The sequence below is a fragment of the Pholcus phalangioides genome, unplaced genomic scaffold (genome assembly GCF_987345545.1).
Source record: "Pholcus phalangioides strain wild (caught in Gottingen) unplaced genomic scaffold, Ppha-v1.0 ptg000042l_1, whole genome shotgun sequence".
NCBI classification, from domain to species: domain Eukaryota; kingdom Metazoa; phylum Arthropoda; class Arachnida; order Araneae; family Pholcidae; genus Pholcus; species Pholcus phalangioides.
The window spans coordinates 33,102,730-33,112,243 of NW_028301628.1; the positions used below are offsets into that span (position 1 = coordinate 33,102,730).

A 9,514-nucleotide genomic window follows, 5' to 3' on the forward strand; every position below is an offset into this window, starting at 1 on the left:
ACAATGAGTGGCTCTCACTTCACAAAAAAGTTGAGCACCCTTGTGATAAATATCCACGACTGGGACTTTGACAATGAGTGCTTTAAATTATTATCAAATACCGGCGACGTTTTATCATTGAATCAAGCCCCGACAGACTAAAAACACCCCAATTATTATTGATTTTATCTCCTTTTGCCATCTACAGAAGAGCCAATTTTTGGTTTAGAACATTCCACGTACACACACAGAGTATATATAATAAGATATGCGCGGTGTTTCATACAACATGCTCCTACTGAGCTGAGATACACTCCTCCGAGGTGTTATCGGAATTTGACACCATCTGCTCCTACAGATGATTATACTTATGGTGGCCGTTGACTCTGAATAAAAACGAGTGTGTACGTGAGGAAGAGAGAGTACCACTCTCCCCCACAGATTGTTTTAATTTTTTACACGACTTTTTTCCTCTCCCCTTTTTCACTCCGTAAATGATCTCTCTCAAACTATAAACAAGAATGTATATAGTCAAACTAAGCAATCTCTAGATACACCCCTGTCCCACCCTATTGGGTATGCAGGTAAACTTTCGTAAATCGGACGCCCCCATCCTGCTCATCACATGCTCTGGCAGGGCGAAACGGAAATAAATACCGAGTCGAGTGCCGGTGGAGAGTGATTCGAGGGGGAGGTGCCGCCCCCCTTAATGTCCGTCGTGTGGTTTTTGGCTATAGCTACAAAGACCCCCAGGGCTTAGTGCAAAACGTGCACCAAGCTGAAGCTTCACTCCCTGTCAATCCGGAGAACCCCGGCCTATCAACGGTAGGGTAAAACTAACCTTATTCGTTGGGCCACGGAGGTCACAAAATTGAATTCGGTTCCCACCCGGTTAAAACTAATGTCTCACGACGGTACTAACTAAGCAAATGACCGTCTTTTTATTTTCAGCTGCATTTAAAAAGCTCCTATCCTTCTTTGCGGGTTTGTCACACACACACAAAAAAAAAAACTATCGGAAATCAATCCAAAATAAAAATTTCTATAGAAAACACGCACATATACAAAAAAACATGTGCATATATAGATTTACAGAAATATTTGGAACAATTATTAATTTACGCTAGGGCTATTATATCCAAATCACTAGTGTTAATTTACTGAACATTTTGATTAAACCGAACCGGCTGCGTTAAAACCTTGAAGCAGTCGACACAGCTCCTTTAAGCTAGTAGCCAGCTATACGGCAGCGACCCGGGTAACACGTAGACTAGATGAATTTGAACCAGTAATGCCGTGTTCGTACAAAGCGAGATGTAAAGCTTCCCTCATGATTTGAAACAGTATCTTTACAGCAGTTGATTTAATAACACATCAGAATTCAAATAACATAGAGCTGGACTTACCAGACGCGTTGCCCGGTGAGAAAATAATAGAGGCCCCTTGGTCCCGATTTTTTTCTTCTGTGAGAGGGGTGAATCGAAAATTTGGTGTAATAATAAATGCAAGAAAGGATCCCAGAATAAACGAAAGGATTCCAGAATTGACGAAAGGATTCCAGAATTGATGAAAGGATTCTAGAATTGATGAAAGGATTCTAGAATTGACGGGTTTTGTCTGAAGTCCAGAACTCGAAATTTATTAAACAATTCCGGATAGGTGGACATTCAGAATTTATGAAAGAAATAATTATGGAATTCTTTTCAAGATAAAAAAAAATGCAGATGAAAATTCATAATCCATCAAAGTTGTTATCGTAAATGCGCTCCCCCCAAAACGCGAGGCCCGGTACGATCGCCCCTGTCGCACACCCCCCCCCAAGGCCGGCTCTGATTAAACACTTGACAAAAAATCGAGTACCGTTTGCAGAGCAACTGAAGTGGTGCTCACACACTTTTGAACTTTATTAACCTGTAAATGAACTTAGAAGTTGGCCTTCTTCCATGTAATTTAAATTTAAACTAATCACATGCTGTGTTTTCACTATAAGCCGTTACTTTTGGATACCTTTTATCCCGGACACCCTGTGTAATCCGACAAAGGAGGTGGTTTTCATAAAGGACCGAGTATGGAAATGAGGGTCAACGAAAGATATTTCTGCGGCTATGACGTGCTAAACTATTTATGGTGAAATGAGGGAAAAGAATACCGAAGGAGAAGAGAGAAGAAATCCGTATTCGGTATCGAGCGTAGGCTGAAAGTGAGACGAATAGCCACAGCATTGCCCTTAATTGGGTCATAACATCTTTTCATTGCACAACAAAATTTCGGCTTTGCTACAAAAAGCTCGAAATTAGGAGAAAAAAAAACAATTTAACTTCAAGCATTTTCGTTGTTAAATTCAATTTTGTTTTCGTATAGCCAGAGAGCACGGCCGTCTCAGCGAATTTTGTAAAACGGGGTGGGGGCAAACATTTTCTCGGGCCCTTCAGTTCGTTTTTTAAATTTTATGCAACTTGAATTAATAATGGGCTATCTGTCAGGTTGACTATTCGTTAAAATACAAAACATTTTTCTTTACACACCATTTCAAAGATTTTACATTTATCGAGCACCCCTTGAATTCTTATGGGAGCAACATGGGAACCCGAGTAAAATGGTGCATAAAAATCTTTATTAAAAACTGAAAGGGGTATGAAAGTACCATAGGGCCTTTAGCAAGCTAGGTGTGCCTCCTTACTAATTTATTTACTTACAATTGGATAATAGTAACAAATTTCATAATCATGAAGGTTACTCTTGATGCCCTTGGTTCGTGACCTGGTAGGCCCATGCTTTAAGCTGGTGCTCAAGAATCAGATTTTAGGTTTCATGATACTCTGGATTGGACAAGCATTGTGTCTCATCCGCCTCCCTTCCCCAAAGGATCCCGTTTTGCATCCGTAGTTCCCCCTGGTCCCCCATAAAGGGCGATATCACCCTCTCTTTGAAACACTTGCGAAGACAATCTGTTAATCTGTTTAATTGCGACAAAAAGTGTTTCGCAATTTATTGAACATAATTTTTGAAATCAATGACAAGTGCCTCGGACATAGGCGAATGCATTGTAAGGCAACGGATAAAATATTGTAGCTATTGGCACAAAAGTACATGAGCCTTGTACGGTTTAGCTCAGTGTTCAACCTTTCCCATTTCAGACTACTGAAATTAAGTGAACATTTACACGAACCGGCAGGAACGGAAAAAATAATTTGAGAACTGGCGGGGAAAAAAATTAGGAACAAATTTCCTATAATTTGTGTATTAAAAATACGAGAAATTTCTCACGTTAAGCTAGAACTCCCTGCTGTCACCTATCAATTAAAAACAAAGCCATCTGTTATAGTTCTTAAAATAAAATTATTGTTGGTTTCAAATCGATGTGCAGCATCAATAAATACGACGTATAGCACAAAATAATAAATACTTTTCATTTTTATGCTGCATACCGGAATACGTTCCATGTGCCAAAATATCGGAAAACTTTTTGCAGTTTCTAACAATGTGATTTGCGAATATCTCAAAAATATAGTAACCTGTATTTTGGCGCATGAAATTTACACAGACATGCAGCATAAAAAAATAAAATAAAAAATTATATTTTTACACAGCGTGTTGTTCATTTTCATGTCATTCACTAATTTAGAATCAACACCAATTTTATTTTAAGAATTACATTAGTTTTGTTTAATAAGTAGCAGCAGCATGGGCAGAGATACGGGGGGGGGCCCAGCGACATCATCGTGCTTCCCAGCAATAATGATCTTGCCCCCAGACTTCCAAGTCTATCTCCGCCTATGAGCAGCAGTCTAGTGTTTTCATGTCGGTGAACCTCGCCTTAGACATGTTCCCCCGTACTAGAACAGGGGCCCTTAGGATGTGATCGTTGCAGTCCCCAAGCCCGATATTTTACGGGCCCTTCTATAGTGAATTTATAGCATGCAAAACAAAAAAAATGATGGCAGCTGTGCCCGGCCCAAGGGCTGGACCCGTTTCAGGATGTCTGTGGCTCGATAACCCGAAACTCGGTTAATCGAGGTCCTATGTAGCCACAAGCTTAGAACAGTTCCTATTCCTCAAATTTTGGCACTGGGGGAATAAGTTTTTTTTTGGGGGGGGGGGGGAGGGGGGGGGAGGGGGGGGGCTCGTATAGTCTTCTTTGAAGCAGAAACATACACTGGGAGGAAGGCACGTGGGTTTTGAATAAAATGCAAAAGGCAGTCAGTTTTGGGGCGCTAAAAATTTTTGGACCTTGGCACGTGTCCCGTTTGCTCATGCGAGAAACAGGCATTGGCATAATGGTTTTCCTGGTTTTTTCCGTGAGAAAGAGGCGGGTGCTGATGCTTGAAGATTAAATTCCGTGAAATCGCATGTTATTGTTACCTTTCTGAAAGCTCTATCGAGCAAGCTTCGAATGAGCTCATCATAGATATAAACAGGATTTATGAAGAATTTTTGTTGTTTTTTTACACCATATAAAGTGCTCAACGCTATGGCTAAACTCGAGAAGGTCAAGGTCGAGATTTTTTCGTTTATCTGCTCCATCCACATTCGTCGCCAGCCAGCAAAAAAAACTGCCGCCATTGTATGTAATAATGCAGCCGATTCGTATTCCATGTTCGTGCTTCGCGTTTCATTTCGTATTACAGATGAGATTACATTCTCGAAGCAACGCCAACAAATTGCGATGCCAACTACCATGACGTCTCATGAGAAGAGAATTCGACTGAATCGCATGAGGTGAAATATCTCCCACGTTCCGACGACGCTCTAGTGTAATTTGTGCGAGGACATGATCGAATTGTGATGCCCGGTGAGCATTACAAAATCAAATATGCAAATATTACCAAAGAGGTGACATTTGCTGATTTTTTTTCCTTTTCCTCACGTAGTGGATTTAATTTAAAAAAAAATTAGAGTAGGTTGCGTCGGGACAAGGCCGCAAGTTCTTAACTGAATGCAGAGCCTTCCCTAGGGGTGTGCGACAGGTGCAGTCACACGGGGCCCCTCGGTTTAGCAGGGGTGCTGCAATTAGCAGAAGAAAAAAACAAAATATATTTGTAATGTTAGGAATTTTTCTCATTAATTTTCGTTTTGTTCTCTTTTCATAATTGTTCTCTTCGATTAATTCCGAATTTTCATTTGGCGAGTAGATATTTTTCAACATTCTTGTATATTTGTGATAATGCATGAATCTTTGGATGCCGATTCCCTCCCCCACAAGATATAATTAATGTATAAAATCGGGGCTAAATATTCCCGAAATTATTTTCGCATCGGGCCCCGCGTCTGATAAGGGTGGCCCTGACAATGTTAACGTCGTGTTAACTGGAAAAAAAATTCCACTTTGTACTATGATTTCCTCACATGATTATTATTGGTTTTCATTTTACTACATTCTTGTAGAGCTCGCCAAGACAAATCTATCTACAGGGGTGTCTCATAAATTCATAAATGGTTTAAAATTTCATAGAAACTGAAGGAATGGGTAAATTTGAATGTGGTTTGCAAAAAAGTTATTCTCATGAAAAGGTGTTTTTTTTTTTTTTTTGTATCGAAAAGAAATTAGTTCAAATTTGTGTCGATAGAAGGAATCGCACACGCACACGAAAACAAATAACAATTCCTTCACAGAACCTTTCTTCAACACAAGTATTTCACAGAACTATTTCTGTCACATTCATTAGGCTTCAGCCGGCGATTTGTGGGTGAGGTAAGACAACTTATCCACTAATGTCAACACCACAATGAAAACCTTAGGCAAGTGCCAGTATTTGAAAACTCAGAAATGAGCTGTTAATCACATAACCTGCATTTATAGGACCGATTTGCATAATTCCAGTGATTTGCTTTCGTGCAATGCCCTCTTATCGACAAAAATTTGAACACTTTTTTTGCACAAAAACACCCCCTCGTCAGAATAACTTATCGCAAACCGCATTAAAATAATTCTTTCAATTTTTATGAATTTACTAGCTTACCTGTCGCGCGTTGCTGCGATCTCAGAGGAAGGAAAGGAAAAAAAAACTATGCCAGAAACTTTGCACAAGTCGTTGAAGTGTACAACTTCCCAAAGTTTCACGGCGATCGGATGAATGGTGTAGTAATGCATAAAGGACAAACAGACAGACATACATTCGTTTTTATATATACAGATTTACGAATTTATGGTACACCCTGTACATCTCACATAACGTGATGCCACGGCGGAGAATGTCATGGAATATTAATTTCTAAGCTGCGCGATAAGACAATTCTGCACTGTTCTTAGGGAATGTGCATTATTCAGCGATAGCGCAGGGCCCCGCGCTCTGGAAAGCCCAGCTATTACCGTGAGTGCGGGGCCCCGGTGCGAGCACACTTGTCATAGGGCCATTTTCAGAGCATCGCGGGCCCTCCGGTCGGTCGAAGTGATTTTTACCTAGCTACAAATGTCTGCCTACCATGCTCACTTTTGAAAGTTTTAATCAGATTTTATTTTTTATGAGGCCCTTTCTGCACTTGAGGCTTCCGGGCCGTTCCCGCGTGGCTCATGCTCAGCCGCCCTTATGTGCACCAATCTCTCGTATACTGATAATAATAGAAGTTACATGTATCAAATATATGCATTTTTTGTAGTAAACAAGATGTCAGCTTCTACTATGAAATTCTGAATTATTTTTTAAACTAATTCAGAATTTTCACCAATTCTGGAATTAGTTCGTTCATAAATATGAGTAACAAATTTTGCTTGGTGATGGAATCGATTCTTTCATGAATTCTGAATGAAGTTTCATTCATGAATTTTTTCATCAGTCAAATCTGAATCAAATTCTGAATTTTCATTTGGGGGAGGGGTGCCGGAATTATTTTTCATAAATTTTGATTGTTACTGGAATTATTCCTTTCAAAAATTCTGAATTTTCTACGGAGTTGGAATAACTTCTTCCAATCATTTTCCTTGTTCTGAATTCATTTTTTTCCCGGTCGGAATTTATATCAATTGGAAATTTTCATTAATTTGTGTCTCCATTGACACTCATGATTGCGTGTTTAAATTTGAGAAATTTTTCAGCATCCCTGTACATTTTTTAACATATTAATTTTTAGACACCTATTTACAGCCCCCCCCCCCCGATTATATGAAATTGCGCTGAGGTGCACAATTGTTGGAACACCTTCAGCCCCGCTATTTATTCCTCACCGGCTTCGCGTCCGAAAAGGGCTGCTCTGGTGGACCCATGGATTAAAACGACTCTGATCATAGCCCTATAAGTCCAGCAACAGGAGCTCCTCAGGCCAGATTTTACACGAGCCTTTCTATAGTGAATTTATAAAGTAAAAAAAAAGGCAAAATGGCAATAATCGCCCCACCCGAGCTGGAGCTCCGTAAACAGGTGGATTCAACGGCGGGAGCGGGCATTGCCCCTCCCCCCGTCTTTTGAAGGGCTCTGAAACAGTGCTGTCTTAAGGCATGGGCCCACCCGGGCACCCCAAGAGAAAAGGGGTCTCACAAAAATGAGGTCTGGTTGAATTTTCGAGAATTTGCCCGATAGGGCCTCAGAAAAATCACTTGGCCCATGATGCTTTAAGACGGCCCTGCCCTGAAACCCAACTTCACACCTTTTCCTAATTTAAGGAGCCCAATGTTTTTTTCAGCGCTCGGGGCATCAACCGACTTTAATCCGCCACTCCCCCCCGGGGGCGATCGATTTGACTAAATAGGCCCGAATAGCCTACAATTTGTTTTACGGGTCTTGAAAGAACTTTTTTAGTAGGATTAGTTAAAAGCCGGGCCATACCTACAAGAAAAAAATCAAGGATAAGGCGTCTAGGATCAAGAAAATTATCACAATGTTAAAAAAAATGATCGGGCGTTTGTTTCCGATACAAAAAAATTGCGATAAAAGAAATGAGATTATTCAGCGTAAACACGAAAATACATATCTAGATTTATGAGCCAATGGCGTATAATGCGTATACTTTAGGATCACAAAAGAAAAATTCTCTCGCATAACTGGTTATTACTATTACCGGAGGAATTTGTTCATTAAATAGTTTGAATAAATACAATGATGATAATAATAACTCACCTTTAAAAATGTGATCCGACAGGTGGAATCAAAAATAAAAGTCGACAAAATACAGAGAATGGCAAACACACCCACAAAAGAAACTTCGCGACAAACAGCAAAGAAAGAGAACAATCGGCACTGAAAACCACTCGCGGAATAACCACCAGCAACCTCTTCTTCCTTCCTTCCTCTCACACTTGCAGGTGGTTTTTGGCGATTACCGTAGTTGGCGTTGAATGCTGAATTTGGCGATGTGTCTTTTTTTCCCCCCTGACACTAGTTAGGGCCGTTAGGGCGTCAAGATAATTATTTAATACCGATTATGCAGTCAGCGACATATTTGTGAGTACTTGGCCAACACCTTCTATAGCAGAAAAAGTCTCCGCGCGAAGCTCGTGACGTCACTGAAGTCGTCCATTTCACCTACAGTCATCGCATATATGTACTGCAAAAAAAAGGTAAAGATATTTCGCATACGTCGGCCTGTTTTATCCAATGACTGCAAGTGAAATGGACGACTTCAGTGACGTCAAAGCTTCGCGCGGGAAGCTTTCTGCTATGGAAGGTGTTGGTTGGCCGACTGTATCCCAGGGAGGCAAGGGCGTAGCGAGGGGGGGGGGACTTGGGGTCTGGTCCCCCCCCCCGAAATGTGAGAAAATGACCGAAAAAAGGGGAAAAGATGGCCAAATCCATTGTTCTGTCACTTTGCCCCCCCCCCCCCGAACGAAATTTCTGGCTACGCCCCTGCAGGGAGGCAAATTTGAGAAACCAATGGTAAAGAAAATAATTAGAAGAATGGGAAAAAGGACAGCAAAATATTTGTGTAGCCTATAGGCAGTAAAACCTTAAATCCACCTATGTCTAGAGAGCGAAGGGCCAGTCAGTTAAGGGTCGCAAGCATGTTAGCGACCAAAAGAGTGACATAGAGAGCAAGGGATTAGGTCAGCGAGCGACCAGAAGAGTGACTCAGGGAGCAAGAAATAAGGTCAGTAAGACACGTGGAGAGCGAGGGACCAGATCAGTGAGCTACCAAAAGAGTGGTGAGCTAGAGAGCGAGGGACCAGGTCAGTGAGCTACCAAAAGAGTGGTGAGCTAGAGAGCGAGGGACCAGGTCAGTGAGTCAACAAAAGAGTCACTTAGCAATCGAGAAACAAAGTCTGTGAGCAGTGCCGTCTTAATGCATGGGCCCACCCACGCATGACTCAGGGGCCTCAAGAAAAGAGGGGGGAGGGGCACAAAAATGAGATCTAGTTGAAAAATTTTATAATTTACCAGGTGAGGCCTCAGTAAAACCACTTGACCTGGAAGCCCATGATTCTCTTAAGACGGCCTATCTGTGAGTCACTTAGAGAGTGAAAGGCAAATCCAGTAAGCGACCAAAACAGTGACTTTGAAGGTTAGTAGCTCAAAATATTTCTCTAGGAGAGATTCCTTGTGCTCCCCAAACCCAATGTGCCCCCCCCCCCCTCTAAAAGTCGATTCGATCTTGCGTATGCCAATGC

General features: G+C 41.3%; 1 protein-coding gene across 1 annotated transcript in view; it reads right to left on the reverse strand.

Annotated features, from left to right (window-relative positions):
• The window catches only part of LOC149064915 (uncharacterized), a 32,780-nt gene extending 24,298 nt beyond the window's left edge, over window positions 1-8,482 (reverse strand). Inside the window, exon 1 of the mRNA XM_089254752.1 lies at window positions 8,031-8,482. The gene's annotated coding sequence lies outside the window, so the exon portion shown is untranslated. The remainder of the gene's footprint in view (window positions 1-8,030) is intronic.
• Window positions 8,483-9,514: the final 1,032 nt, after the last annotated feature.